This window comes from Triticum dicoccoides, chromosome 1A, assembly GCF_002162155.2.
Source record: "Triticum dicoccoides isolate Atlit2015 ecotype Zavitan chromosome 1A, WEW_v2.0, whole genome shotgun sequence".
Lineage (NCBI taxonomy): Eukaryota > Viridiplantae > Streptophyta > Magnoliopsida > Poales > Poaceae > Triticum > Triticum dicoccoides.
The window spans coordinates 299,151,706-299,157,291 of NC_041380.1; the positions used below are offsets into that span (position 1 = coordinate 299,151,706).

Consider the following 5,586-nt stretch of genomic DNA (forward strand, 5'->3'; position numbering starts at 1 on the left):
GCAAATTTCGCGTTGTATTAAAACCCCCTCCCCCATCGTCCTCCAAATCCCTAGCCATTTTCCTCTTTCGCCGCCGGCCACCAAATCCCTAGCCGGCGTCGTCCTGCCGTCGCCCACTCCCTGCCCAGCACCGCTCACCGCCGGCGTCGCCGCTTTTGCAACGAGTTGTTCTTCCCCTGAAGCATGTCTGCATCGAGCTCCTGCCGCTCTTCTTGCCGCGGCGGCGGTCCATTCATCCCCCTCATCTACTGCCGGTGGGGGTGTGGTTCCATGGTGAATAAGCATGTTTCCGGCACAGAGGATCACCCTGGATGGGTGTACTACCGCTACCCGGTCATGGTGTAAGTTCTCTGACATTTGGTCTTGGAAAGCATTGATTTTGTCACTTTTTGGCACATTTGGTCTCTAATTTGCATTCATTTTGATAGAATGGATGCAATTTCTGGCATTGGGAGAGGGAGTATGTTGCTTACTTGGTGGAGAAGATGTTTCTCACTGGAGATAATGATGTGGATGTAATTGGGTGGTCTGAAGACAGGAGAGAAGAGTTGGAGCGGCGCAATGAAGAGAGAAGAGCTAGAGGGATGATGGCAGTAGGATTTAGGGGTTCATGCTGTGAGGAGAGGAGTGAATCTTTGTTGCAGGTTGGCAGGCAGATTGTTCTTCTGTTGAAGATAGCTCTGGCAGTAGGTGTGTGTGTGTGTGCTGTGTGTGACGCTGCTGATGAAGTGATGCAAGTGCTGTGTGTGATGCTGCTGAGTAAAGGAGGAGTGAACTATGTGTGTGATGATGTTGAAGATAGTTGTGGCAGTAGGTGTGCTTGTGTGTGTGTAACGTCCTCGATGTGGCTATATCTCCTACGTGTCGAAGCACGACTTAGAGGTATAACCGCATTTAAAGCAATGTCGCAAGTAAGGTAATCTTCATAATAACCCATGTAAATAGATAAAAGGGAAAAGGTACATAGTTGGATTACACTCGCCACGTCACACAAATACATGAATAACATTACAATCATCCAATACACTCATGGTCCGACTACGGTATCAAAATAAAGATCAAACCCCCACATGCGACACGGTCCCCGATCGCCCCAACTGGGCACCACTACTGATCATCTGGGAAAGACACATAGTAACGGCGAGAGTCTTCATCGAACTCTCACTTGAGCTCAAGCGCATCGTCTGGAGCGGTATCATCGGTCCCTGCATCTGGTTTTGAAAGTAAATTGTGAGTCACGGGGACTCAGTAATCTCGCACCCTCGCGATCAAGACTATTTAAGCTTTTAGGTAAGGCAAAGGTATGATGTGGAGCTGCAGCAAGCGACTAGCATATACGGTGGCTAACATATGCAAAAGAGAGCGAGAAGAGAAGGCAAAGCACGATCGAACAACTATGATCAAAAAGTAATCCTAGAACAACATACGTCAAGCATTACTCCAACACCGTGTTCAGTTCCCAGACTCCGCCGAGAAGAGACCATCACGGTTACACATGCGGTTGATTCATTTTAATTAAGTTAAGTTTCATGTTATCTACAACCGGACATTAACAAATTCCCATCTGCCCATAACCGCGGGCACGGCTTTCAAAAGTTCAAATCCCTGCAGGGGAGTCCCAACTTAGCCCATCATAAACTCTCACGGTCAACGAAGGATATTCCTTCTCCCGAGACATTCCGATCAGACTCGGTATCCCAATTACAAGACATCCTCGACAATGGTAAAACAAGTCCAGCAACACCGCCCGAATGTGCCGACAAATCCAGATAGGAGCTACACATATCTCGTTCTCAGGGCACACTCAGATGAGCGCTCCATACAACTAAAACCAAACCTCGAGTTTCCTCGAGGGGGCGCTGCACATGGCTCTAGTTTGGACCAACACTCAGAGGAGCACTGGCCCGGGGGGGGGGGGGTTAAATAAAGATGACCCTCGGGCTCCGGAAACCCAAGGGAAAAAGAGGCTAGGTGGCAAATGGTAAAACCAAGGTTGGGCATTGCTGGAGGAGTTTTATTCAAGGCGGACTGTCAAGGGGTTCCCATTATAACCCTACCGCGTAAGGAACGCAAAATCCGGGAACATAACACCGATATGACGGAAACTAGGGCAGCAAGAGTGGAACAAAACACTAGGCAAAAGGCCGAGCCTTCCACCCTTTACCAAGTACATAGATGCATTAAGATAAATAAGATAATATGGTGATATCCCAACAATAAACAATGTTCTAACAAGGAACGATCTCCAATCTTCACCTGCAACTAGCAACGCTATAAGAGGGGCTGAGCAAAGCGGTAACATAGCTAATCAACGGTTTGCTAGGACATGGTGGGTTAGAGGTTTGACATGGCAATTTGGGAGGCATGATAAGCAAGTGGTAGGTATCGTAGCATAGGCATAGCAAAAGAGCGAGTATCTAGCAAGCAAAGATAGAAGTGATTTCGAGGGTATGGTCATCTTGCCTGCAAAGTTGTCAGAGTTGACTTGATCCTCGTAAGCGAACTCAACGGGATCCTCATTCACGAACTCGTCTCCCGGCTCTACCCAAACAAGAACAACAAGCAAACGGAACACAATCAACCACGTGCAATGCTCAAACAACATGATGCAAACATGGTATGATATGTGGGATACGGTATGCGATGCATATGCAAGATTTGACAAGGAATGATTGAACCTGGCCTCAACTTGGAAATCCAAGAGTGCCACTGGAAAGGTGAGGTGATTTCGGTTGAAATCGATATAAAGATCACCGGATTCGGATGCACGGTTTGGAAATGGCAAGCAAAACAAATATGGCACCGATCTGCGATAATCAGCAAGTGACCAACTAAATGCATCAAGATAAATATGCTACAACACTCAAACATGACAACAAAATACATGGCAGGGATCCACTCATGATGCTTGACAAAAGATGAACACTGAGCTACGGCTAATTCATCCATTAACAGGTTCGAACAAGCATGTCAAAAGTGCAAATGATAACAGGTTTCAGACTTAGTGAAATTAACACAAGTCTGGAATTTATCATCAGGAAGCACACTTTAGAGCATGAAAACTACATGCTACAGGAACTTAACATGGCAAAGCAAGGCATGGCATGAAACTACTCAAAGTACTTAACAAAAGTCCCTTAGTGACCTTGAGCCAAAAGGGATCAGAAAATACAATTGCAAGTATGTGAACATGGCAAAAACACAAACAGATTCAGACTTAGTGAAAATCCGGAGCATGCAAATCAGTTAACGAGTAGGCATGTTTACGAGCTCGATGCACTCACTAGAGAGCATGGCATGAGAAACTAAGCATACACCCATCAAGAAGACATGGCATAGAAGCTAGACATGGCAAGAACAACAACATAGCATGCACGGATCAATAGCAACATCCCCGGCAAAATCGCTAAACATGTCAACAATCTGCCAGGATTATTTTATAGCAAAAGGAGAGCTCGATTGACTCAAGCTAGGGTGCTCCATAAATGCAAACAAAGACATGGATGGATAGAGCACCACAATGTTAACAAAACATCCTTACTGATCATCCTCAAAAGAGGCACAGATCACTAGGAAACAACATGAACATAAGGCATAACAACAAAATCAGGACAAAGACAGTGAAATTCTAAGTCCCTGAAATCAGCATTACCGATTACGCTACTTTGCAAGCTTGTGCTAGTCACCACAAATATCACAAAAATACATGGCAAGCACCTCTGTAAAGATGGCATGGCATATAACAAAACACATGTAGAGCTCAGGATCATAGCATGCACACATTAATCATGACATAAATGACAAATAGCTATTTGCTGAAACAGATCTGACAAATTCATCACATAGCCCTCTTCCAACAGCATTTTGTGCATCAAGATGAGCTCAAATGGAAATGATGCAATGAGATGAAATGATCTACTCGTCGAGACTAACATTTTGATATGCTACACGCACAAATCAGATCTACAATGAGAGAGTTATGACATGCCAAAGTTTGCAACAAATTAGGGTTCGGGGATGAAAAAGTCAACCCTCGCGAATCTGGATCTGGATCTGGCGCGTGACACTGTAGCAGCACTGTTCACCGGAGGAGTCGAGGTCGCTGGAAATGGGCGTCGTGGTGGTCAGACTTGGCGGGACCTCGTCGGAGAAAGGGCGCGGTCGCCGGATCCGGGCATGGGGACGCCGGATCGAACCGGAGGAGGAGCGGGGCGGCGTCAGGGCGGACTTGGCGAGGCGGCGGAGGTGCGGCGCCGGAGCTCGGCCGACGGGGTGGCGGAGCTCGGTGGGAGGCGGCGGCGCGGCGCGCACCGGCGCGGTAGGTGGCGATGGCGAGGAGGAAGAGGCGCGGGCGCGCTGGGCGGCTCGGCCCGGGAGGCGGCGCGGGAGGGCCGGCGCTGGGCCTGGCGGGCCCGCGTCGGTGGGGAGGTGGCGATGCGGTCCCCCGGGACAGGTGGCGGCGTTCTATTGGCGGTGGCGGTGTGTCCGGTCGGCGGCGGACATGTCCGGCGGCGGCGCGAGGATTTTTTAGGGTTTCGTGGGAAAAGATCCGGGATTTTCGGAAGAGACCATTTTATAGGTAGGAGGAGCTAGGAGGCTCCAAATTGAGCACGGTTTTCGGCCACACGATCGTGATCGAACGCTCTAGATGATGGAAGGGTTTTTGGTGGGTTTTGGGTCAAATTGGAAGGGTGTTGGGCTGCAACACAAACGAGGCCTTTTCGGTCCCTCGGTTAATCGTTGGAGTATCAAACGAAATCCAAATGGCACGAAACTTGACAGGCGGTCTACCGGTAGTAAACCAAGGCCGCATGACAAGTCTCGGTCCAATCCGGAAATGTTTAACCCCCACACACGGAAAGAGGTAGAAAGGAGCACCGGGTGACATAGGAGCGCCGGAATGCAAAACGGACAACGGGGAAAATGCTCGGATGCATGAGACGAACACGTATGCGAATGCAATGCGCATGATGGCATGATATGAGATGCATGACAAAGACAACAACACACGGAGACCAAAACCCGACACCAAGGAAAATAAAATAACTTAGGCCGGAAACGACAAGAGTTGGGATACATATAAGGTAAATTACACCCGGGATGTTACAGTGTGTGCTGTGTGTGATGCTGCTGATGAAGTGATGCAAGTGTTGTGTGTGATGCTGCTGAGGAAAGGAGGAGTGAACTATGTGTGTGATGATGTTGAAGATAGCTGTGACAGTAGGTGTGCTTGTGTGTGTGCTGTGTGTGACCTGTTGAATTGTTGGTAGTATGAAGATGCTAGTAAGCTAGTAATGTAATGGAACTATGTAGTGTAGTGATGGTGGTGATGAAGAAGTGATCCAAGTGTCCCCTTTTGGTAATGTAATGAAAGTATGTTGTTGATCAATCTATGTTGCATATTATGTATTTCTGTTGGCCAATATATATGATCACAGTTGGGTTGTTTGCATTACTATATTGTGATCTGACATAATGATAAGTGGTAAGTGACAAATCAGAAAATGTTGGCAAAATGATAAGCATGTAAAAGCTGATCATCACAAGATATGTAACAAAGATGATCACCAGGTTCAAGAAATATAT

The 5,586-nt window shown here is 47.5% G+C and overlaps 1 long non-coding RNA gene across 1 annotated transcript; it reads left to right on the forward strand.

Moving 5' to 3' along the window:
* The first annotated feature begins 6 nt into the window (after positions 1-6).
* Positions 7-790, forward strand: LOC119283487. Its single transcript, XR_005139052.1, has 2 exons — positions 7-341; positions 429-790. It is a non-coding gene; the product is annotated as an uncharacterized LOC119283487 (long non-coding RNA).
* Positions 791-5,586: the final 4,796 nt, after the last annotated feature.